The sequence below is a fragment of the Lontra canadensis genome, unplaced genomic scaffold (genome assembly GCF_010015895.1).
Source record: "Lontra canadensis isolate GAN:19392208 unplaced genomic scaffold, GSC_riverotter_1.0 scaffold44, whole genome shotgun sequence".
In the NCBI taxonomy this organism is placed as follows: domain Eukaryota; kingdom Metazoa; phylum Chordata; class Mammalia; order Carnivora; family Mustelidae; genus Lontra; species Lontra canadensis.
In genome coordinates, this window is record NW_022631038.1 from 7,567,710 (window position 1) to 7,593,669 (window position 25,960).

The 25,960-nt window shown below is 42.5% G+C and overlaps 1 pseudogene; it reads right to left on the reverse strand.

The window, feature by feature from the left end:
* Window positions 1-255: 255 nt before the first annotated feature.
* Window positions 256-22,417, reverse strand: LOC116876178 (annotated as a pseudogene).
* Between the last annotated feature and the right edge of the window lie 3,543 nt (window positions 22,418-25,960).

The window sequence follows — 25,960 nt, forward strand, 5'->3', positions numbered from 1 at the left end:
AAAAACGAATAGTTGTAAATGACAAATCTACAATTTAGCAGGGACTCTGATGTCCTTCATCCAAGGTAAAATAACGCATGGCTTGGGGGGATGCAGGGCCTGGCCTAGCAGTGGAATGACCTTCTGCAGCCATCTGGGGCAAGAGTCAGTTTTGTAGAGCATCGGGAGAGGCAATGCAGAAATGGGGCAGGATATGCGAGGAGACCAGGATGTCCTTGGAAGGCAGGCAGGTGCTGTGTTCTAGGGTGAGGTAAGCTAGCTACAGCTAAGTGCTGGACTGTGACTGGCCTGCGCTGGAGTTCCTCGACAGGCATTTCCGTAGGTGCGGGCTGCCTTAGGTTCACACGTGAGCCTGTGGATCCCAATATACACGTGAACTTTATCCCTGGGAACGGGAAGGCAGCAGCGGCGTGGGGAACGGAAGCTGGCGTAGAGAGGGAGGTAGCTTCTGCTCAGCACACGGACATGTGCGGCGCCGTTTCCCTCCTTCCGCAGTGGCGCTGTCACCACTCCAGGTACCCACGCGCTCCATAAAGGACTGAAGAGTTTGGAGGGGGCAGGGGACTGGCAGATAGGAGAAGGCAAACTCCATTTCTACTTCTCTGTATCTTTTTGGTGAAGGCTCTGGGTATGTGTCTGTCTACACTGGATTGACGGGGTAGGGGTGGGGGGGAATCACCCCCGCTGATACTAGTTTGGGGTCTGCTAGAGCTAAGACCAGGGCAGGGTAATGATTTATTAAGTCAAGCTCTGAGCATTCTGGCATTCAACTCCAGAAATCAATCAGTTAAGGAATCGATCGCTGGGGGTACCTCAGTGGCCCAGTCTGTTAAGTACCAAACTCTTGGTTTTGGCTCAGGTTGTCATCTCGGGGTCATGATCTCAGGGTCATGAGACCCAGCCCAGCGTCAGGCTCCGTGTGAAGAGTCTACTTGAGATTCTCTCTCTCCCTCTGCCCCTCCTCCCCACCCTCTGAGATCTCTCTCTCTCTCTCTCTCTCTCTCTCAGATAAATAAATGTTTCGGAATCTGATCTGGGTCCTGACAGAAGAACTAGCGGCACTCTGGACGATCGGTTTATTTGACCCCAGCGGGCTCAGAGTAGGATGATCTCCAAAGGTCTGAGCCCCGAGCACAGACGAAGCGAGTAATTTATACCCTTCTGTTTCTGCATACTTGGTACTTTTGGTGCTCGTGGAAAGCAGGGCAGGGAGAAGAACCTGGAAGGGCCCCGGTGCAGTGGCTGGGACTCCTTTGCCAACTCCGCCGGCCGTCTTAGAACACAGATTTTCCCTTATCAAATAAATCTCGAAAAAAACCCGATCGATTGTTGGGTATATAAAATGTTAGCGGTGATAGTGTTGTCTAACAGTAACAGAACACTCGGCTCAAAAGTTAAGGGGAAATTTCCATAGCAAGCTGTCTGGAGGGAGGGTGGTTCCCTGGGTCCTTAAGTCAGAGGCTTAAGACATGTTGGAGGGAAATGATTTCGTCTTTCTGCTCTGCCTTCCTCCCAGCACTGGGCCACCTCCTGCCACTCCCCATGGTCACGAGGGGGCTGCAGCAGCTGCAAACACCACGCGCTCCCACAAACGTATCCAGAGGTTGGATGAGCAGTGAGAAACACAGTCCTTCTGGCATCCGGCTTTAGAATGAGTGCCCCGCAGACCCCCCCCGTCACTGACCGGTGTTGTATCCACCAACATCCACCAACACGACCAAGTCCCGGTGGAATGAGGAGTGCCCGTTCAGCCTCTGTCCTCACCCCAACCCAGGACTGAGGGGGCTCATCTCCCCGACAGCTGAATGCAACCCAAGGAACGGCAGCATGACACGGATGGGGGAAGGCGCCTCCCACAGCATTTGTCTCCATGGTTTATGCAATTCTTCCATTTGGTAAAAAGAAAAAATATATATATATTTTAAACAGAGACTAGTCTGCATTGATATTCATTAAAATATACATGGGGTACTTCTCAGCTAAGCACTTTGGCATGTCGGTCCCAGAGTCGAAAAATAAGGACAGGTGATTAAAATCTACCATGATTCAAGTCTTATTAGACAGCATCCGTACACCTGAAGCTCCACATAATGAACTTAATTTATTTTTACCCCGTGTTACCGAATTTAGCTCGCTTCAAGTAAAAGGTGAACACTTTCCAAGTGAAAGATGTCTTTTTCTGCAGTAAAATAAACACCCTCACACGACGGGATCCTTGCCAGAACGGAGACATACTTCCAAGTGGAAAATCTAGTTTCATGGAACGAGTGCGTTCTTGAAACTTCGAGATGACCGTCCTTCTTCAAATACTCAGTGCCACCGAATTCAATACTGTCAAAAGCCAACTCTTCAATTAAAAATAATACTCGTTCACTACCTTATTACCCTGTGTGAAGAGATGTGAGTAAGGCACGGAAAGCTGATCTGCAAACACCACACAATTTTAGTGGCTGCGATGGGGAAATCAGCTCTTTGACCTGAGTGACACGGAGTACAGGGGAGAGGGGAACACAGAGGAACCCAAGCCGTAGTCAACACACATTTACACAGAAGTTTGCAAGCTTTATGTATATTTTGTCTTCCCTGTTTTCTCTTTTTTAAAACCCAAAAACATAATAGTTGTGGAAAAATAAATTAACCACATCATTACAAATAATGCAATTTCTCATAAACCTATTTTTGTAGGAGCTTTGTGAAATTTTAAAACATCCGAGGCAGTTACTATTGGCGTGAATTTGGCAAATGGAGAGTGACCTGACCTGAAGGTGAGTTTCAGTTCAGACGGATACGCGGTATCTTGCTTTTCTTCTCTGTGATCAATTCTCAAAATTGGAAAGTTGTATTCTTCACAAGCCAATTATCAACAAAACTATTTTGACTGATTCTCTAAAGGCTGGTCTATTTTAAACACATCACTTTCCCTCTCGGGAGGACATATTGGTAAATAACAAAGCAGTGTATTTACCACATCTTTTCTTGTGCGTCACCACTTTTGATTTCCTTAATCCCGAAAACTAAGGAATGTATGTATCATTTCCACTCGACGGACAGATAGTGAGGTCCAGAGATGTCAAGCGTCTCAGCCCAGAGAAGGCGGAGCTAGATCTCGTCAGATCTCTTGACTTCAGTAATCTGTTCTTTTTGAGTAAGTGGATGGGCTTCTGACCAGAAGGAGTGTTGACAGAGACGGCAAAAGGGAACACCCAGCTTGCTTTCCTAAGTCTGCAGATGACTGCCAGGGAAGAGAACTTTTGGAACTCTCCTACTTACTTTGATAGGTACATTCTGACCCTTTCTTTCTCTCATAAAGGCAAAAGAACTGCCTCCGAGGCTCAAAACATATCACAGTGGGGGGCTTATCCTCAAATTCCTTAAAGTCAAGGAAAGAGAGTGCGAGCAGATGCTGAATATTTTGATTCCTTCTCCATCTTGGCAATCGATTTTCATCTCGGACCTGGTATTTACTTTTTTTAAAAAAAGTGTATTATTTATTTATTTGACAGAGATCACAAGTAGGCAGAGAGGCAGGCAGAGAGAGAGGGGGAGAAGCAGGCTCCCCGTTGAGCAGAGAGCCCATGCAGGACTCGATCCCAGGACCCCGAGATCATGACCCGAGCCGAAGGCAGAGGCTTAACCCACTGAGCCACTCAGGCGCCCCAGAGCTGGTATTTACTTTAACTGGAAGAATAATGGTAAGCATGCTCTCTGATGAGATGGAATTAGAATATTCCCCAAAGTGAAGAGAATGCGTCATCTCAATATTCTGTTCTTCATGAGGGAGAGAAGTGCTAAATAAGTGAAAATAACAAGTGAACACGCTTGTTTTCTTGTTTCGATGTGCTGTGGAGAGATGACTCCTATGGCAGTATCTGTGGACAAAGGGTGAGGAGTGTGTGATCTGGTTTATGGTCCACTAACTCTGTATAGCTAAGGAGATGCTTCTGGCTGGATTTCAGGTTCTCCTCGTAAAATGGAGAAAGCATTCGATTGAGAAGCTGGAAAGATATTTGAGTTCTACAATTTTAGGCTCTTAAACTGTCCTGGGTGTCTACAGCAGTCTGTACTGGGCCTTATTATGCTTCCATTCACCTATTAGTTCCGTTATTTATCCATTCGATACATTCCACTATGTGTCTGGTACAGTGGTTGACATTGGAGATGCATTAAAAGCTTATCTAGGGGCGCCTGGGTGGCTCAGTGGGTTAAACCTCTGCCTTTGGCTCAGGTCATGGTCCCAGGGTCCTGGGATCGAGCCCCGCATCGAGCTCTCTGCTCGGCAGGGAGCCTGCTTCACCTCTCTTTCTGCCTGCTTCTCTGCCTACTTGTGATCTCTATCTGTCAAATAAATAAATAAATACATTAAAAAAAAAAAAAAGCTTATCTAGTTTCTAGACCTTCCAGATGCATGGATGAGCTTGTGACCTAATAGTAACCAGGACCTCACAGGATCAGCTGAAACCTTCGCAGAGATTAAATTGACAGCTCAAGAGGGAATTGGGCATAGGAGGGTTAGCTTTGGAATCTGAGCAGCACAGAGGGAACATCTATGGAAAGATCTCCAGCATGTGGCTGGATTGTGTGCTCTCAGGGCGTTACTGGTACAAGTGAATGGGGCTCCTGCCACTGGAGATGCCAGATCTAAGGCCGTGAGTTATTTTGGTCTCAGGTTCTCAGCATTGGGCTCGACATCAGGCTGTGAACCAAGAGACTCTCTAGCTCCTGGGATTTCCAGATTTTTACAGTTTTAACTTTGTGTAATGGCCCTGGAAACTGTGGGGGAAAATAATTGTTCTAAGAAAAGCTCGCTCTTAGGTGTTCCTATGGGGAGAACAGCACTGTGTCATTTATTGGTTGTGTGGTCCTAGACAAGTGTCATTAGCTTTTTAACTCACTCTCATGTCGAACAACCTCCTCATAAAACCATGGAGATTAATTAAAGATTAAATCATGGACCTGGCACATATAGTCACTTTAAGTCATAGCTATTACTAAAAACAAGCATTTTCAAAATGGAGGGTCTTTCTGTGAATTTAATAATCGTTCCATAAGCTTCTTGAATCTTAGTGCCTCTCTACTGAACTGAATGTGTTTTATCTACTTGCTGGGCTGTTATGGTTTAGCAACCTGCATATTAATCCGTCATCTAAAAATTGCAAGAAATCTCTGATTGTATATGAAGTACAGTGTTTAAGGTACGCAAAATAAACCTTTTCCACCTGTTGGCACAATCACTATGTATGTTTGTCTTTAAACTAAAACTTAATTAGCAATAATAAGTTCCTAAAACTTCCTACAGCAAGCCAATAACCAAAAACTAATTACAATGAGTAGATACAAACAGAAGAAATGTCTTTTCTTTCTTTCTGTGGCTCAGTTATATCATCAAGTTGATTATCTGTTGACTATGCTGTGTTGTACTTGATCAAGGATACAATCTGACCAAGAAATTCTTGTTTGGCTTTTCTTATCTGGAAAAGTGCTTTAACCTTTCCTATAACCCTGTGTCTGTTCTATAAATAGTAGTTGAACATGTCATTTAAATAGAGGACATATCATAGGCATGGCTCATTAAGGTGAGATGGCAGAGACTAACCCAGATGTTACCATTGTGACAAAACTTGTAAATATTACATCTCACCCCCAAATCAGTACTTTCTCAGGCCAGGAACTGTTCCAAGATTGCATGAAAAAAGATGAATGCACATGATGGATAGAGCTAAAATTCTATAATTACTAAATCCAAATTCCACTGGGGCAGGGGCAATAACTAGTTTCTGTATTTCTTGAAGCAGAATGTTTTGAATGAATGGAGAAATATATAATACAAAATGGTTAAAATCTGGACATATTATCTCTCAAGAAATGTTTCGATAAAAGAAACTACTTGTGTCATTGTTAAAAGTTATCTTTTGCTATGGTAAACAATTCTTGCATATTCTATTACTGCAGGAGTTTTAAATTCCATTTATTTATTTATTTATTTATTTATTTATTTATAAAGGTTTTATTTATTTATTTGACAGAGAGAGAGAGAGAGAGAGAGAGCGCACAAGCAGGGGTAGTTGCAGGCAGAGGGAGACGGAAAAGACAACTCCCTACTGAGCCCGGAGCCAGATGCGGGACTCCATCCCAGGACCCTGGGATCTGACCTGAGCCAAAAACAGACCTTAAGATGGCTTAAGGACTGAGCCATCCAGGCACCCCTAAAATTATTATTTTAGATAATATTACTTTGTAAACATTTTCTAGTAAGTAGAGTATGCAGTTAACACTTCTTTGTGAACAATCCTAATGTTTAGTTTTACTTTGCTTTCAATAATATGATGCAAACCTGCTTAAAATTAAAACAGGGAAGGTGCTACCTCAATGAGTACTGGGTTTTTTCCCCTACTCTATGGTCTCATTTACATTGTGTGATGTGCGCTTTTCTATGCCCCTGCTGTGTATAACAAGTCATACAGAATATATCGGGATTCATTAACATTGCATTTTTCTGATTAATTATTAAAACTTCAATATAGTCTTGAATTTCTAGTGATATTCAAAAATGTACTCAAAATGTACTCAAAATGTACATCTGTGGTTAATGATATTGGTATAATTCCCTTGATAGTTAAACTGAGTTTTGCTCTTCAGAAATAACTACACATAACCAGTATAATAGTATACCTTGAATGGAGTTAATTTTTGCCTTTTTCTTTTCTTTCTCTTTTTTTTTTTTTTAAAGGTTTTATTTATTTATTTGACAGACAGAGATCACAAGTAAGCAGAGAGGCAGGCAGAGAGAGAGGGGGGAAGCAGGTTCCCTGCTGAGCAGAGAGCCCAATGCGGGGCTCGATCCCAGGACCCTGAGATCATGACCTGAGCCGAAGGCAGAGGCTTAACCCACTGAGCCACCCAGGTGCCCCTGCCTTTTTCTTTTTAATTCTTCCAATTTTTTTGGTTGAAGGATAGTTGACTTACAATATTATATTCGTTTCCAGTTATAACACAGTGACTCGACATTTATGTACATTACAGAATGGTCACCACAATAGATCTAGTTACCATCTCTTTTAGGGTTCCTCGACTCAATTCTAACTTTGTGGAGATGTTCCCCCCATATGTATAACACAAACGATTCTTGGACACCAGCTGTATGTCCAAGAATTCAACTGAATTCAACTCAACTCTGACACTTCTAGCTGGAGATAGCATCAGATTCAATCCTACAAGACTGTTTCCCCCACCCCCACCCCCATTTTCGATGCCAGTTTCAAACCTCAGGCTGTTACCTATGCTTCTGACCAATCAGCTTCAGATTCAAGGTTCCAACAGCCTTCTCCTTAGGTTCTCGTCATTTGCTAGAGAAGCTCACAGAACACAAGGAAACACTTAAGTTTACCAGTTTTTCTTTTTTTTTTAATACTTAAAAAATTTTTTTTATTAACGTATAATGTATTATTTGCCCCAGGCGTACAGGTCTGTGAATCGCCAGGTTTACACACTTCACAGCACTCACCATAGCACATACCCTCCCCAATGTCCATAACCCCACCCTCCTCTCCTGACCCCCCTCCCCAGCAACCTTCAGTTTGTTTTGTGAGATTAAGAGTCTCTTATGGTTTGTCTCCCTCCCGATCCCATCTTGTTTCATTTATTCTTTTCCTACCCCCAAACCCCCCACGTTGCATCTCCACTTCCTCATATCAGGGAGATCATATGATAGTTGTCTTTCTCCGATTGACTCATTTCACTAAGCATAATGCCCTCTAGTTCCATCCACGTGGTTTACCAGTTTCTTACAGGATATGATGAAAGTTACACATCAGGGGCGCCTGGGTGGCTCAGTGGGTTAAGCCACTGCCTTTGGCTCAGGTCATGATCTCAGGGTCCTGGGATCGAGTCCCGCATCGGAGTCTCTGCTCAGCAGGGAGCCCGCTTCCCTCTCTCTCTCTGCCTGCCTCTCTGTCTACTTGTGATCTCTCTCTGTCAAATAAATAAATAAAATCTTAAAAAAAAAAAAGTTACAAATCAGTATCAGATGAAGAGATACACAGGACAAGGTACAGGGAACCGGTGCAGATCTTCCCTGCCCTCTCCAGGTATCACCACTCTCCCCTACAGTTTCACCAGCCTGGAAGCTCTCCACGGCCAGTGCTCTTGGGTCTTTATGGAGGCTTCATTGCAGAACCGTGATTGTTATTAGCTGTTGGCTGATTCCGTCTCCAGCCCCCTCCCCACCCTGGAGGTCAGGAGAGAGGCTGGAAGTTCCAACCCTCTAATCTCAGGGTTGGTCCTCCTGGCAACTAACCTCCACACTTGGGTAGGGTCCAAAAGTTGTCTTCATTAATAATAAGACACCCATTTGACTTTTATGCTCTAGGCCATTTTCAGTAACTATCAATGAAGATCAAATATATCTGAGAAATATATTTTGGTCATCTGACTAAATATATATTTATTTTAAGATTCTACTTATTCTTTTAGAGAAAGAGAGAGTGCAAGCAGGGGGAAGAACAGAGGGAGATGGACAAACAGGGGCCGTGGTGAGTGTGGAACCTGTCGTGTGGCCAGGCTCAATCTCACAACCCCGAGATCATGACCTGAGCCAAAATCAAGAGTCGGAACCTTAACTGACTGAGCTACCTGGGCACCCCAATATAACACCACCTGTTACCATAAGAAGTTATTACAATATTATTGACTATATTCCCTATGTTGCACTTTTCACCCCCATGACTTATTTTATAACTGGAAGATTGTACTTCTTAATTCTTTTCAACTATCTCACCCACCACCCCACCCTCTCCCCTCTGGCAAGCACCACTCTGCTCTCCGTATCTTTGAGTCTGTTTCTGTTTTGCTTTCTTTGTTCATTTGTCTTGCTTTTTAGATTCCAGACATAAGTGAAATCATATGGCATTTGTCTTTTTCTGACCTATTTCACTTAGCATAATAGCTCTAGGTGACTGGGGCTTATTTTGAATCGCTGTTTAAGTATTTCAGTTGAAATAATTTTTTGGCCACATTTATACCCAATGGGACAGAGATAAAAATTCACATGGCAATTGAGAGTGACCCTTTATAGCACTGTAGAAAATGGGGACAGTTACTAGAGTTTTAACACTTTGAAAGATCTTATTATATCCTAGCAGGAACCAGTGAATAGACATCTCGGAAAGTCTGAAAGAAACATGGGTTATAAATTAAAGACTCAGGAGGATAAAGTATTGACCATTAACTGATAATTCAGAATAGGTTCCCGATTTAAAGGGGAAATGTATGTTACTCCTCCTGGGATAGAATCTTAGGCTTCAGCTAGAAGAGAATACCAGGTGGTCACATGTAGAAATAAAAATTGGCCCTTGTGTCTTCAGTTCATATGTAGCTCTGATGTCAGTGAGGAAATAGCACCTGTTTTTCAGTAATAATGACACATAACACATTAACTGCATTGGGCAGGGTTGTTGGACCTGTTATGAAGTCACTGGCCCTTAGCTCCCAAGCACCCTCTCGGCTAGGCTTTGTGACAGGGGGACTGGGTCTCAGATATATCTGTTCTGCCAACTGGTGCCCTGTGGGTTTTGCCCATAGGGAGGGCCATAGGAAGGTATGCAGGGTTAGGGAGGAGGGCTTCTCCTTCCTGAGGACTTCCTAGACGGGAAGCTGTGACCAACTCCCAAACAGTATTTTTTCACTCCAGCAACAGCAGCTGATTGCTGGGGCAGAAGGTGATCCACTTTGCAGGCTTTCTAACCCTTGAAGAACTAAATTCAAAGTGCTACCCTGGGGCACATGGCTGGCTCAGTCAGTAGAGCACATGACTCTTGATCTCAGGGTCCTGAGCTCAAGCCGCATGTTGGGTATAGAGTTCACTTAAAAAAAAAAAAAAAAAAGTGCCACTTTAAGAGACACCAGCATCAGCTGGCTCACAAAAGTTGGGGTTCCAGTGTCTTGGGCACCCCCTTTTTCAGAGGTCTGGAGTTCAATTCTATGGGACCCTTTCTCAAAGCTTCTCTTCAGTCCCCTGAAAGCGAAGGAACCATCTGCTTCCCAAAGTCTTATGACCTCCACTGTGCTTTAATATTCCCTGTTTTACCTTTTTAGAGCTTCAAAACATAGTTAACAATTCTTTACATCTAGTTATTGATCGTTTATGTTAAGTTGTCTATGTTAAAATAACTTGTCATTCCTGTCTCTTGATTGATACAGTTGTGTTAGGAGACAAGGGATGAAAACGATGCAACTCTATGAGTCAACGAATAGGGTTGGTGCTTTACAAAGGTTCACATTTGCTTAGAAGGTCAAGTGGCTAAAATTTATAATATTTTATGAAGGGAGAGGAATATGGAAGTACCCTAAAAATCGACTAAACTGAGTAATTTTTCTCAATTCTTATAATGAGAGTTTGCTATATTATTTGTGAAATATTTAATTCTATAACAGAAGACAAGAGAGACAAATGAGTTATTAGTCAGGGTTTTCCAGAGAGCCAACAGGGATTGGCTCATAGAGTTATGGAGGCCAAGAAATCCTAGGAATTGTGATCTGCAAGGTGGAGAACCCAGAAAGTCACCCACGCAATTCAGTCTGAACCCAAAGATCTGAGAATGGAGGGTGGAAGTCCCAGTCTGAGTCTCAAAGACCAAGAATCAGGAGTCGATGTCTGGAGGCAGGAGAAGATGGATGTCCCAGCTAAGCAAAGAAAGCAAACCCACTCTTCCTCCACCTTTCCTATGCCATTCCCTTTCTATCTGGCCGTCAAGGAATAGGATGATGCCACCTCATTGGTGATGGTGGATCTTCTTTTACTGAGTCTACTGATTCAAATGCTAATCTTTTCCAGAGACAGCCTTCCAGACACACCCAAGTATGATGGTTTACCAGCTATCAGGGCATCTTTAGCCCAGGTAAGTTAGTTGACACATAAAATTAACCATCACAGTTGGGATGGATGAACCTCATTTAAGTGTTAAGCGTAGCGAATACATAAGCTAATAGTTTATGAGTTGTAGGTAAAACTCACAAGAGGTGTTAAAAATAGGAAATGAGGGCACCTGGGTGGCTCAGTGGGTTAAGCCGCTGCCTTCGGCTCAGGTCATGATCTCAGGGTCCTGGGATCGAGTCCCGAATCGGGCTCTCTGCTCAGCAGGGAGCCTGCTTCCCTCTCTCTCTCTCTGCCTGCCTCTCTGCCTACTTGTGATCTCTGTCTGTCAAATAAATAAATAAAATCTTAAAAAAAATTAGGAAACGAGTAAAGATGTAGCTTGAAAACTACGAGCAGAATTCACACGATATGTTAAATATAGAGAATACGTCAGGGACATTCAAGACATATTACATATGTGATAAATAGGACGAAACAAGCAAAAGTGTTTATTTAGGGAAAGGAAAATATGAGACAGCCAAGTCAGAAGGTACAGATCCTGTCACTTCTAGGTTGATAGCTCATCATCCTTAGGTTGGTTACTCATTCGGACCCATCCTGGCCCATGGTGCTTGGGTTAAGAAATGCAAACAATACCATGGTTGTTTCGCAGGACCAGCTGGCGAGCTAGAGTTGACATGAGAAGTACTTGCCCCTGGTTCCAAAGGAGGCAAGGCATATTCCTGATCCCGGGCACTTCCAGCATAACCTTTCAATGTCAACTCTGGTACTTGTGACAGAATGAGGGTGGTGGTGGGAAGAAGAACTGAGGAAGAGAGGGAGGGGAGGAGAAGGTGGAGGAGGGAGCAAAGAGTGAGTGAGAAAGGGAATCCCAAGCTTTAAGATTCTGGTGCTCTATGCTATGTTAATTATTCTAGCTGCCCCCCCCACAGCGTCTCACTGACAGTTTTGAATTAGTAAACCATCTGATTTAGCATCTTAATTGAGACTCTCTGTTCACTGAACTTTAGGATCATCCTAGTCCATTCCTGTGGAAAGGGCAGTTGGGATTTTGTGAGGGACTGCACTGCATCTGTAGATCAGTTTGGGATGACTGCCATCTTAATGATACCGAGTCCTCCAACACATGACACAGGATGTCTTCCCATTTACTTAGGTCTTAAAAAATATTTTTTCAGTTGCGTTTCATAATTTTCATTGTGCAAGTCTTTTTTTTTTTTTTTTTAAGATGTTATTTATCTATTTATTTGACAGAGAGATCACAAGTAGGCAGAGAGGCAGGCAGAGAAAGGGGAAGCATGCTCCTTGCCCAGCAGAGGGCCCAATTCGGGACTCGATCCCAGGACCCTGGGACCATGACCTGACCTGAAGGCAGAGGCTTTAACCCACTTAGCCACCGAGGTGCCCCTAATTGTGCAAGTCTTACAATTATTTTGTTAAATTGATTCCTAAGTATTTTTGATGCTATTATAAACAATAAACAATAAATGGAATGTTGTGCAATATTAAAATGCAATTAAGAAAAGGTGATACATATAATAACAGAAGCTATTGTTGGAAGTAGGGTATAATAGCATTGGAAGATGATTTTTATTTAAGGAAAAGAACAAGAACATCAAATCATTTGCATAATAAAACTGTGACTATGTGCCCCAAACAAGCAAAGAAACCTGTATACAGAAGTCCTAAAGTAAAAGGAAAATGTAATTTTTCTCTTTTTTCATCTTTCTGTAATTTCAAACGTCTTTAATGACAATGATTACTTTTATCGTGAAAACTCTGAATATGTATTAAAAATAATCCAATGACCTTGAACTATTTGGGTGGTTAAAATAGACTGGACTATTTATGATACATCCTTTTTGAGAGCTAATTACATGTTTATTCTTACAGGGCTAAAAATAAAATTGCTGCATTTGATTTCAAATTGACACCAGTTAATCATGTAAGATTTTTTTTTTTTTTTGCAATTTCTCATGCTAAGCAGCTCCTGTAACATTAATGTATATTTTGTTTAAATGCTAATCATATCTACATTCTGCTTATCAGTTTTCTGGTTTTTTTTTAATGATTTTTTTCAAAGATTTTATTCATTTATTTGGGAGGTAAAGTGAGCAAAGGAGAGAGAGAGAGACAGAGAGAGAGACAGTACGAGTTGGTGGGGGAAGGGCAGAGGGAACCAGACATGGGACTCCACCCCAGAACCCTGGGATCAGGACCTGAGCTGAAGGCAGAAGCTCAACCACTGAGCCCCCCCACTACTTATCAGCTTTTTTGCAATATAGATTTTAATTTCTTTTTAATTCCCCATTAAAATTTATTCATGCTGTAGGATAGCTCAACAGTCAGTATATGATTAAACAATTATAATCACAGAAAACTGTACATTTGACATCACAGGAAACAATTTTCTTTCTCACTGAGTAAATAATTCAAATTCTGGCTGCAGAATACAGGTGATTGTCAGGATAGTCTAATTTTTGTGCTTCAGACTTTCTGAATGTTTGTTTCATGGATATAAGGAAAAACAAACCAGTATCTCTTATATCTCTTACATTTGCTGTCCACATTGCCTGAAAGAGGCAGATTTATAGTTGTGTACAGGAAAATGAGCTATTGCTGGAATCTTCCCCACTTGCGACACGTCTCTCCCCATCACTACGCGCATCCTCTGAGCTGAAGTGGCGGAGAGTCCGAGCATATGGGCGGCTGTTGGAGCTGCTACCCTCCTTCTTCCATGAGAGCCGTTTCCCTAGATAATTGGAAGGGGCTCTGCTGCTGACTACCGCTTCATGCTAGAAAGACTGTGCCCCACAATTTAATTAGTTGGTAATTCTAATCTACTAATTTAACTAACACTTGTTTTGAGCATTGTGTCACCTGGCACAACATTTTTGAGACTTAATAGAAGAGCACGCAGTTTCCGGGCAGCGTGCCTTCATTTAGGCACCGTTAACGGCTCCTTCATTATTTGATTTAACTATTCTCTTCTCTGGAATTGTGAGGTTTTCAGCCAAACCTACTGATGCGTGCTCATTAAGACCAGTTGTCTACAAAGCATCTGCTTTCCTGAGAAAGGATCTTATTACTAACACACAGCTAGTTCTCGCCAAGAAGAGGGCTTACATTTCTTTGGCTGGCTGGAAGCTTTATCAGACTGCCTTTTCAGTCTTTGTAGTCATTGTGCTAAGTCCAAATTCCTTCCTTCTCCTTTTGTTCTGGGAAGGTCCTGCTGCAAATCACTCTCCATCCTCCCTGGGGAAGCCGGACTGTGCCCTGCCCAGCCCTGCGGCTAGATTCTCCTGTGATAGGAGCACAATGGTTCTAGTTCCTGTCACCTTCTCAGGGGAGTCATTTAAACCCAAGGACATCCAAAAAAAAAGTCAGCACCTGCCTTCCACCCCGCATGGCTGTTAGCCTATACTCTACCCTTCCACTGCTTCTGTTCTATTCTGGTCTCCCTCGTCCCTCCCTCGGTAAAGGACTCCCATTGGAATCAGTAAAGGCAGGACCAGCAGAGGCAGCTGTGCTACAAGCCATTCCTTTGTTCTGAGGACAGTGAGTTCCAAGCAGTGCTCTTTTAAAAATGGAAACACTCTCAAGGAGGAAGTCACCTGAAACTCAAAATACCTCCTGTGAAAAGAAGCAGCAGGACCTACTGTAACTACCCCTGCGACCTTGGGCTTGAAGCCATGTTTCTTCTAGTGTCAGTTTCCTCATCTGTGAAAGGTGAGCACGGGCTCAATCCATTTCTTTAGTTTCGGAGGGTTAAGAGAATACTTTGGGATCTAATGAAAGCCACAGACTTTCTCCTTAGAATAGCACACCTGCGCAAATTAAGAAAAAATTATAAAAAAAGCTAGGGATGGACCGGTACTCTGGAGACCCATGGCCACTGGGTTAAAATAAAACATACACATGCAAACTAAACCATGAACACAATCTCTAAATTCATTTTGAAGTCTTACATTCTGCAATTCCAACCCCCCCATCCGGGTTCCTGATGTGGCTTGGATGTCCTCTGCACTGATCTGTCCTTCATTCCTTATCTCTGTAATGTTGTCACCTGTTTATTTTCTTATTACATAACTGTAAAGGGTCACCTTTGGAAAAAAATCATGAAACTGTGGTGAGACATTACAGGACCCTATCGTTGGCCATATCTTCTCACTTTTCAAACTTACCTCCCTTTTAAAAAAATTATGTTTTAAATTATGGTAAAATATACATTAAATAAAATTTACCAAGTTATTTTTTTAAAAAGATTTTATTTATTTATTTGAGAGAGAGAGAGCATGAGAGTAGGGAGAGTCAGAGGGAGAGGCAGACTCCCTGCTGAGCAGGGAGCCCCATGTGGGACTCCATCCCAGGACTCCAGGATCATGACCTGAGCTGAAGGCAGTCGCTTAACCAACTGAGACACCCAGGTGCCCCCAAGCTAATGATTTTTAACTGCACAGCTCAGTGGCATAAACACATTCATAATGTTGTCCAATCCTCACACCACCCAGCTCCAGAAGTTTTCATCTTCCCAAATTGCAGCTCTGTACCCATTCAACAGTATTCCCCCACCCCCCGCTCCTGGTAACCTGTTTCATAGGATCAATTAAATTTTAACTGACATTTGGATCACTGATTATTAAATTAGTTTATCCCCCCAAATTACACCATGACACAACATTGAAAACCAAAGGCAAAAATTTCATAGAAGATGATTCTAGGACAGGCAATGCGGGGAAAACCAGGACAAACTGCTAATCTGCCAAGTGTTAACAGAAATCTCCAAGCAAGTCATAAGATTCTCAGGAATATATGATGGTGGAGGCACTTAAAGCCAAAACACTGGGAGACGAATCTTTAGATGGTCTTACACTCTTCTGCTTCAGCAGAACATAATATTAAGTTTCTGTCTTTGGATACATTTATCAGAAAGCAAGTGAGAAGGAAAACATTCCTTGTCTTTTGAGATAAAACCTGTACTAGAACAGCTGCTTGGACTCTGGAATAGAAGGCACCGTGTCGGGGTCCCACACATCTGGATTGCCTGCTGGTATCTTGACCTCCAGTGAGAGAGAAATTTCTATCTTTCTTAGGCCACAGATGGTTTGGACACCATTAAAGTAGTTGGGCCAGTATCCTAACCAACAGAGATCTACTTTATACCACATGAAAGAAAAAGTTCTCTGTGAACTAGAAGCCCAGATTAACTCTGGGTTAAGCCATAACTCCAACAAAAGAAGGAAAGGAAAATGTCTCTGGAACTTGAGGGAGAGAAAGGGCTTTAAGATTTTTATTTATTTATTTGGGGGGGCAAAGGGAGAGGGAGAGAGAGACTCTCAAGCAGACTCCCTGCTAAGTATGGAGCCCGACGCAGGGCTGGATCTTACATCCCTGAGATCATGAACTGAACTGAAATCCAGAGTTGGATGCTTAACTGACTGAACCACCTCGGCACCCCAAGAGAAAGGGTTTTAAATAAAATACCGAAAAGTACAATCCATGAGAGAAAAAAATGAGATATTTGACTTAACAAAAATTAAGGATTTTTGCTGAATGAAGGACACCATAGAAAAAGTGACAGATTGGAAGGTAAGGAGATGGGGCACCTGGGTGGCTCAGTTGTTGGGTGTCTGCCGTTGGCTCCGGTCATGATCCCAGGGTCCTGGGATCGAGCCCCGCATCGGGCTCCCTGCTCTGCAGGAAGCCTGTTTTTCCATCTCCCACTCCCACTGCTTGTGTTCCCTCTCTCACTGTCTCTCTCTCAGATAAATAAAAAAAATCCTAAAAAAAGAAAGGTAAGTAGATACTTTTAATATGGAAAAGTAGAACGTGGGTCAGCATCTAGAATATACAAGGAACTCTAGTGAGTCAACAAGAAAAAAGGGAACCGTATGCATTTTCTGTGTGCCGCTGTAATGACCACAAACTTACTGGCTTAAAACAACAAAAATTCATTATTTTACAGTTTTGCAGGTCAAAAGTCTGACCAGGAGCTCCCTGGGCTAAAATCAAGGTGTCTGCAGGGTTATGTCTTCTCTGCAGATTGTGGAACAAAACCCATTTCTTGCCTTTTCCGGCTTCTGGAGCTTGGCCCCTTCCTCAGTCTTCAAAGCCAGTGACAGCAAGTGAATCTCACATGCCTCACTGTGTGACCTCCTTTTTTCTCTCTCTCTCTTTTTTTTTTTTTACCTTTACCTTTTTTTGTTGTTTATCTGTGATTATACTGAGCCCACTCAGAAAATCTGGGATACTCTTGCAATTTTATTATTTTAAAGAGTTTAAGAGAGAGAGAGAGCAAGAGTGAGCAAGAGAGAGAGCGGGCACAAGCAGAGGGGGCAGGACAGAGAGAGAGAGGGGGGGGGCAGATTCCCTGCTGAGCAGAAAGCCGGGCACGGGGCTCGATCCCAGGACCCTGGGATCATGACCTGAGCCTAAGGCAGATGCTTAACCGACTGAGCAACCCAAGTATCCCGATCTAGCTTTTTTTTTTTTTTTTTAAAAGATTTTATATATTTATTTGACACAGAGAGAGAGACAGCAAGAGAGAGAACACAAGCAAGGGCAGAGGGAGAGGGAGAAGCAGGCCCCCCAACGGAGTGGGGAGCCCAATGCAAGGCTCAATTCCAGGACCCTGGGATCATGACCAAGGCAGACGCTTAATGACTAAGCCACCCAGGCACCCAGTCTCACTATTTTAAACTCTCCTGATTAGCGATCTTAATTCCATCAGCAACCTTAATCAGTAAGGGAGTCCATAGGTTCCACGAATCAGGCTGTGGACATCTTTGGGGGAGCTCTTTGTCACATCAGTTAGTACACATCAGAACAAAGATGAGGGATATGAATTCCCAGAGAGGGGAAACACTTACGATGAACAAATTATGTTCAGAAACTACCAGGACAATGATCTTAAGCATCATCTGGAAGTACCTTCATTTTTCTATTAGAATGTTTATTAAGCACATAACATGGGCCAAATTCCCATTGAGAAGCAAAGGTGGAGAGGTCTTCAGTGGTCAGCCAAAGGTCCCTTAGAAACCCAGTCCGTCCTAGACCATCTCAGGTGTCCTAAAATACTACCAGTAAAGAATGTATTGATTGTAGAGACCTGATGTATGAGAAGATGTTCTTTAGAATTCCAAGGCTTTTGTCTTCATTTCAGAGTCAACATGACACAGTGTTTAATCTATCTGATCGCTGTGTAAGGTTACCTTCACAAATTAGGAGAGGGCTCAAAGCACTTTTTAAAGAAATGACCAGTGTTAGCTGTGGACTGCCTTTTTGCCTTAACTGATAACCTACTTTCCCTTAGAGATACCTAACTTAATTGAGCCAACACTGAAAAAAATCTGCAGTATCAAAATGCATTCTGTAGAAGGGACTAGAATCAGTATTTTATTTACAGATCCAAGAAATATTCAGCACAGCTGCACCACCTGCCGAGGCAGGGCTGAAAGTCAGGGTCATTTTTGTAACTTCAATTAAATAGATTACAGGCAGCAGGGACACAAATGGAGGCCATTATCATTAGAGTTGAATTGAGAGAGGTTGCAAACATGGGCACCACCTTAAGATCACAGGAAAATATGCCTTTGTGCTAGATGTCCAAAAAGCTGGCTCTTATTTTTTCTCCCTGGAAGTAATGCTTGCCCAGAATCACATATCGGACTGTAACAGCAAGGTTATGTGACGTTACATATTGAGAATATAGCTAAACATAATAACAATATTACTTTGAACTTCCATTGCACTCTTCATCCAAGGACTTTTCCATCATTAGCTAATTAAATCTCACAGTGTGAAGATGGAAATATATACTTACCTCATTTTACCAAAGGGAAAGTTCTTCAGTGGTTAGATGACCGAGTGAACAGTTACCTCAGTGGGAAGGCAGTAGGGGGACGGGGGCGGAAACGTCTTGCTGAATAATGCAGACGCCTGGGAATGAAGCTCAAAGGTTCACATAAGGGCCATTCATCTTATCTATCACTTTAGAAGGCTGAGTCTAAATGTCACCAGATACATGGAAAATACTGCTCTCACGAATTCTCTGGAAAGGACACTGATTCTCCTCACAGAACTATCTTGGTGTCTTTACAAATTAAGGTCTTTATAAAATGAATTCTTTTTTTTAGAATAGAGGTTTGACTTATAGCCTCTTTTTTTTTTTTTTTTAGATTTTATTTATTTATTTGACAGAGAGAGACCACAAGTAGGCAGAGAGGCAGGCAGAGAGAGAGAGAGAGAGAGAGAGAGAGAAGCAGGCTCCCCGCCGAGCAGACAGCCTAATGTGGGGCTCGATCCCTGGACCCTGAGATCATGACCTGAGCCGAAGGCAGAGGCTTAGCCCACTGAGCCACCCAGGCGCCCCTTAAAATGAATTCTTTTTTTTTATGTATAAGGATATTTATTGCAGCATTGTTTGTAAAAGCAAAACACTAGAAACAATACAAACACCGATAAAGAGGATGGCAAATAGTGGTACCTTCAAGCATGCAATATTGAATATTGTGCAAGTATTAAAAAGAGCAGAATTGGGGTGCCTGGGTGCCTCAGTCAGTTAAGCATCTGCCTGGCTCAGGTCTCAATCCCGGAGTCCCCCAAGGATGGAGCCCACATCTGATTCCCTGCTCAGTGGGGAGTCTGCTTCTCCCCCTGCTCTTCCGCTGCCCCTCCCCCGACTCATGCTTCCTCTCTTTCTAGTGCGCATGTTCTCTCTCTCAAATAAATAATTTTTAAAAATCTTTAAAAAAATAAGGCAGAATCAACAGAGGTCTATCTATTGGCCCAATGACAATGATGCAATGTTGAACAAAGAAGGTAAGTTACTTAGTAATTTTATAAAAACATATGAAAATAGAAACTACTGAGTAATTTTACTAAATATAAAAGAAATTCTTGTTTTCAACTTAATGTCTTACTGCTTTTCTTTTCATAACACCTTATTGAAATAGAATTCATGTGCCAAATAATTCACAAATTTAAAGTGTACATTTCAATGGTTTTTAAATACGTTTACAGATACGTGCAACTGTCACCACAGGTAATTTTAGAACATTTTCATCATCTCAGAGAGAAACCCCTCACCTCTTAGCTATTACTGCTCAGTTGCCCCAACGACCACCAAATCTAAGTAAACTCTGAAATCATTTTGCTTCCGTAGATGTGCTTGCTCTGGACAGCTCATCTAAATGAGATCATATACTATGTGTTTTTTTGTGTCTGGTTTCTTTCACTTGGCATAATGTTTTCAAGGTTCATCCATGTTAGAGGGTGCATCAGTATTTACCTTTTTTTTTTTTTTAGCTACATAATGTTTCATTGTATAGATACGATTTATCCATTCCACACACCCATGTCTATCCACTCATTGATTATGGACATTTGGCTTGCTTCTACCTTTCAGCTCTTACGAAGGAGGCCGCTATCAACATTCATATACAAGTTTGTGTGGGTACGTGTTTTCATTCAGGGGGCACGTACCTAGAAGTAGAATTGCCGGTCACCTAGTAATTCTATCTTTACCTTTTTGAGGAACCGTTGACTATTTCAGTTCTCTTGGGCATACATCCAGGAGAGAATTGCTAGGTCATATGTTAATCCTATTATTCAGTTTTGGAGGAACTGCCAGACTGTTTTCCACAGTGGCTGCACCACTCTCAACCCCCAGCAGCAGGTGTGAGGGTTCCAGTTTCTGCACATCCTGGTCAACAATGCTATTTCCCCTATTTTTGATTACAGCCAGCCTGGAGAGGGTGAAGAAGTATCTCATTTTGATTTTTTTTGATGTGCATTTCCTTGATAACTAAAGATGTTCCATATCTTTTCATATGTTTTTGTTTTTGTTCTGGGGGGGATATATGGAAAGAGTACGTTGCAGTTAGGAACAAAATATACAACTTTCTTGGCAAAAGAAAGAAAAGAAAGTTCTTTTGATCTCTTGAATGCAGCACACACCAAAAGTGACAGTTGCCCTCAGCACCCTCACAAATGGAGGAATAAGCACAGGGCTGGAGTGCAGAGATCTTTTTCCGGGCCCAGACCTGTGAAAAGCGATGCCCAGGTGTTCGTGCTGAGCGAGGCCCACGGTTGGAAGGTGTTCCTGGTTAGCCCCCTGGAGTCCAGAAGCATCAGCACCTCCAGTAGTGTATTTGTGTGGGCATACCTCAGAGGTTTTGTGGGTTCGGTTCCTGGGAGAAGGCACAGGGGTGTACTGGGAGACGTGCGCTCCTTGTGTAGCGACAGCCAAGGCATGTACATGCCTGTGCTGCTGAGGGAAAGGTGCCCCCCTGCTGGGCACGCAGTCCCACTGTGAAGGCAGGCTGGAGAGAAATGGGGTGATCCATCCCTCGGGGCAGAACTGAAGCTGAAAGCTGCAGGAGGTATGATGGGTGGTGCATCCAAGATGGCTTAGGTGATGGCAGAGGAGATGTGTGAGTCAGTCAGTCACACATGTGTGGCTCACATGTGGTCGGAAGACACAGGAGATGGAAAACACGGGGAGGGTGTGGACTGAGCAAGCATCCTGCTGCGGGAGATGTTATAATGGGAAAACTGATTCTGAAGAGCTGGGCTGGGGTCCTAGGTCAAGGCTATACCACCCACAGCTGCATTCCTTAGCCAGGCCTGTCCATTTTGCACAGACTTCCCTTGGTTCTGCCATTTCTGCGGACTGTCAGCAATCCTGCAAAGCAAGGGGTCAGATGGGGCTGGAACTCCAGCGGGTGTCTTAATACATTTTCCATTAAAGTGGGTGATGATGGCTTCACACTTCTCTGTGGACTCCCTTCTTGCAAAGCCGCCCCCTCTGCTGGTCCCACTGGTGTCTCGGAGGATTCGAGTGAGGATAACCTGGCCAGAGGGCTTCCTCTTCTAGTTCCTGCTTATCCATTGCTAGTGGAAGGATTGACAGGTATAACTTCGTGGGGTCCTGCCCCTGTTGCTTTGTGGCTCTGTGCCTGTATGCCACCGGCTTTCAGTGCTGTTACAGTTTTCTGTGCTGCCGAAGGACGGTCAAAGTCCACAAAGCCACAGCTGTTGCTCTTGCTGGTGCTTTTCTCCCGTATGACCTCAGGGGAAACAATCCTGCCATATGACCAGTAGGATTTGATAGGGTCCTGGTCAGTAATGCCTGGTTGCAATCCCCGGATATAGATGTTGGTTTTGTTCAGCTGGTCCTTTCCATTGCTCCCCATGCTGCTGCTAGGGGTACTGTTGCTTGGATGAGGTGACGCCATCTGCTGAGGCAGTGACACATACAGCTTCTTCTTGTTTTTCTTATACCCAAAAGTCGAAATCCTGGGCCTGGAAACCACTGAGAGAAGCATCTTCTCTTTAACGTTAGGTGGCTGAGCTTTCCCACGTGTTCCTTGGCCATTTAGATACCTTCTTTGAAGAACTGTCTATTCAGATTTTTTGCCCATTTTTAAATTGGGTAGTTTTTCTAATGTTGAGTTATAAGGATTTTTGTTGTTTTAACATATTTTGCATAAAAGATTTTTATTAGATACATGGTTTGCAAATGTTTTCTCCTACTCTTTGCTTGACTTTTCACTTTCTTGATAGTGTCTTTAGAAGAGCAAAATTTTACATTGTGATGATGTCCAATTTACCTTTTTAAATTTTTGCTTGTGTTTTTGTTGCCATGTCTAAGAAACCACTGCATAATTCATAGTCATGAACACTTATGCCTATTTTTTCCCCGAGAATTTTATAATCTCAAGTGCTTGTATTTAGGACCTCGATCCATTTTGAGTTCATTTTGTAGACGGTGTGAGGTATGAATCCAAATTCATTCTTTTGCATGTGGATATCGGGTTGTCCCATTTTTTGAAAAAAAAAATTCTTTCCTTGTTGAATTGTTGTGGCATATTTATTGATAAGCAATTGACCACAAATGTAAATGATTATTTCTGGACTTTCAGTTTTATTCCATTAGTATATATATCTGTCCTTATGGCAGTAATGCACACTCTGAGATGCTGTAGCTTTGTAATAAGTTTTGACACTGGGAAGCAGAAGTCCTTCAATTTTGTTCTTTTTTTGGGTTAGTTTTGTCCAGTCTGGTTCCCTTAATTTCTGCATGAATATAAGCCAATAGTATCCATATTGTTTCCATATGGATAAACTTATTAATTTTATGAGAAAGGTAGCTGGGTATTTGATAGAGACTGCTTTAAATCTGTAGTTCAGTTTGGGGAGTCTCGCTATTTTAACAGTACAAAATCTTCCAATCAATTGCACAAGATGTCTTTCTACTTAGTCTGGTCTTTAAAAAATGTCTTTCTTTCTTTCTTTCCTTTTTCTTTTTTAAGATTTTATTTGTTTATTTGACAGAGAGAGATACACACACAGCAAGAGAGGGAACACAAGGGAGTGGGAGAGGGAGAAGCAGGCTTCCCGCAGAGCAGGAAGCCTGATTCGGGGTTTGATCCCAGGACTCTGGGATGATGACCCGAGCCAGAGGCAGACACTTAATGACTGAGCTGCCCAGGCACCCCTAAAAATGTTTTTCAACGGGGATGCCTGGGTGGTTCCATTGGTTAAGTGTCTGCCTTTGGCCCAGGTCATTATCCCAGGTTCCTGGGATTGAGCCCTGTATAGGGCTTCTTGCTCAGCAGGGAGCCTGCTTTTCCCTCTGCCTGCTGCTCCCCCTGATTGTGTTCTCTTTCTCTCTCTTTGACAAATAAGTAAAATCTTTTAAAAAATGTCTTTCAATGATATTTTGTAGTTTTCCACATAGATGTCCTATATTTGTGTTACATTTATTCCCAAGTATTTTATTCTTTTTAATGTTATTGTAAATGTAGTATTTTCTTTATTTAATTTTTGGATTGTTTATTGCTTGTGTGGAGAAATAGAATTTGATTTTGTGTATTGATTTTGTATTTTGTAACCTTGCTAAAGTCTTTCCTTTGGTCTAGTAGTTTCTTTGTGGATTCCTTCGAGTCTTCTACATGTAAGGTCATGTCAACTGTAAATAGAAATAGATTTACTTTTCCTTACTAATCTGGAATATCTTTTATTTCTTTTTCTTGGCAATTACTCTGAATAATACTTCCACTACAATATTGAACAGCAATGGTGATAGCAGACGTCCTTGTCCGCTTCTCCACATCTATAATTAAGAACCCTATTTATTAAATTGTGCAAAGAAAGCAAAGTTCAAATCTACGTTGCTTTGCTATTTGAAGTGGAACATGAATATACCTTGTTTCAATTCTTCCACTTCAAAATGGCATAAAATATTTATTACTTTTCTATTTTTGTATTGGGAAGATGAATTAGAATGTGATGGTCCCCTTAAAAATTAAATATTGTGTAAATTCATAGAACAAAATTATGGAGCATGATTAGGACAGTTCTTAACTAGCGGATGAAACCTTTCACCACAACCATTTTTCCTTCTTAAAGGTCAGAATTATTGGGGTGCTGGGTGGCTCAGTTTGTTAAGCAACTGACTCTTGATCTCAGCTCAGGTCTTGATCTCAGGGTTGTGAGTTCAAGCCCCACATTTGGCTCCATCATGGGCATGGAGCCTACTTAAAAAAAAAAATTAAAAAACCCCCTAAAGATCCAAATTATTAATTAATCATGCTCTTTTTAAAAAACATTATTTTAAGATTTATTCATTTTGAGAGAAAGATGGAGAGTGTGTATATGGGGCAGGGGGAGGGGCACAGGGAGAGAGAGAATCTTAAGCAGACTCCCTGCTCAGGGCAGAGCTCAACATGGGGCTCAACCCACTATCCTGAGATCACAACCCCAGCTGAAATCAAGAGTTGGTCACCCAACCGACCAAGCCACCCAGGCACTCTGAATCATGATCTTTATTCTTGACTAAGGCAGGCTGGGGTCTGGGTGACTTTCTGGAAGACACACAATGTTTGCCTGTCCTGGGGACCATGAATAACTTGAATAACCACAAATAACCCACATCTGTTGGTTAGTCTTTTTGTTTATGAATCCTGCTTATTTGCTCTTTTTTATATATTGTCTTGATAAATAATATCCCAATTAATGTGAAAGTGGCTTATAAAAGAATTTCTCCTTTGGGCCAATAATTCCTTCCCTCTGAAAAATGAGGAAAAGAAGGTCGGAGAACTCCCTTTCCCCTGGCAGTTGTGCCTGGGTATGGCTGCATCAATAGCTGGACAGTCCTGAGTCCTCTGCCTGCGAGACCTCCCGCAGGGAGTGGAAAGACTGTGTCTTGGGCCAGGTCCCTCTGAGTCCCTCTGCTGAACAGAGCTACCTCGTGGTTTTACTTGCAGGTAGCACTGACATGAAATAAAACACTGCATTCTCTTCCTAGAAAGACAAATATTTCAGTCCACTCAGCTACTATAATAAAATACCACAGACTGGATAGGGATGGCTTATAAACAATAGTTCTAGATATAAACACGGTTCTAGAGGATGGAAAGCCCAAGATCAAAGTACTAAGAAGCTCAGTGTCAGGTGGGGACCAGGTTCCTGGTTCATAGATAGCTCTTTTTTCCCTGTCTTCACATGGCTAAAAGGGGAGGGACCGATCTGGAACATCTTTAAGAAAAGCATGAGTTCTGGGGTGCCTGGGTGGCTCAGTGGGTTAAGCCTCTGCCTTCAGCTCAGGTCATGATCTCAGGGTCCTGGGATCAAGCCCTGCATCCGGCTCTCTGCTCAGCGGGGAGCCTGCTTCCTCCTCTCTCTGCCTGCCTCTCTGCCTACTTGTGATCTCTTTCTGTCAAATAAATAAAATCTTAAAAAAAAAAAAAAAGAAAGAAAGAAAAGCATGAGTCCTGGGACACCTGGGTGGCTCAGTCTGTTAGGCATTTGTCTCTGGCTCAGATCATGATCCCAGGGTCCTGGGATTGAGTCCTGTAGTGGGCTTCTTGCTCAGCAGGGAGACTGCATCTCTCTACCTGCCACTCCCCCTGCTTGTGCTACTCTCTCTTTAATAAATAAAATCTTAAAAAAAAAAAAAAGCACGAGTCCCATTCATGAGGATTCACCCTCATGACCTAGTAACTTCTCAAAAGTCCCACCTCTAATACCAGCACAATGGGGATCATATTTTAACATACAAGTTTTGGGGAGGGGGGAAGAAGGGAG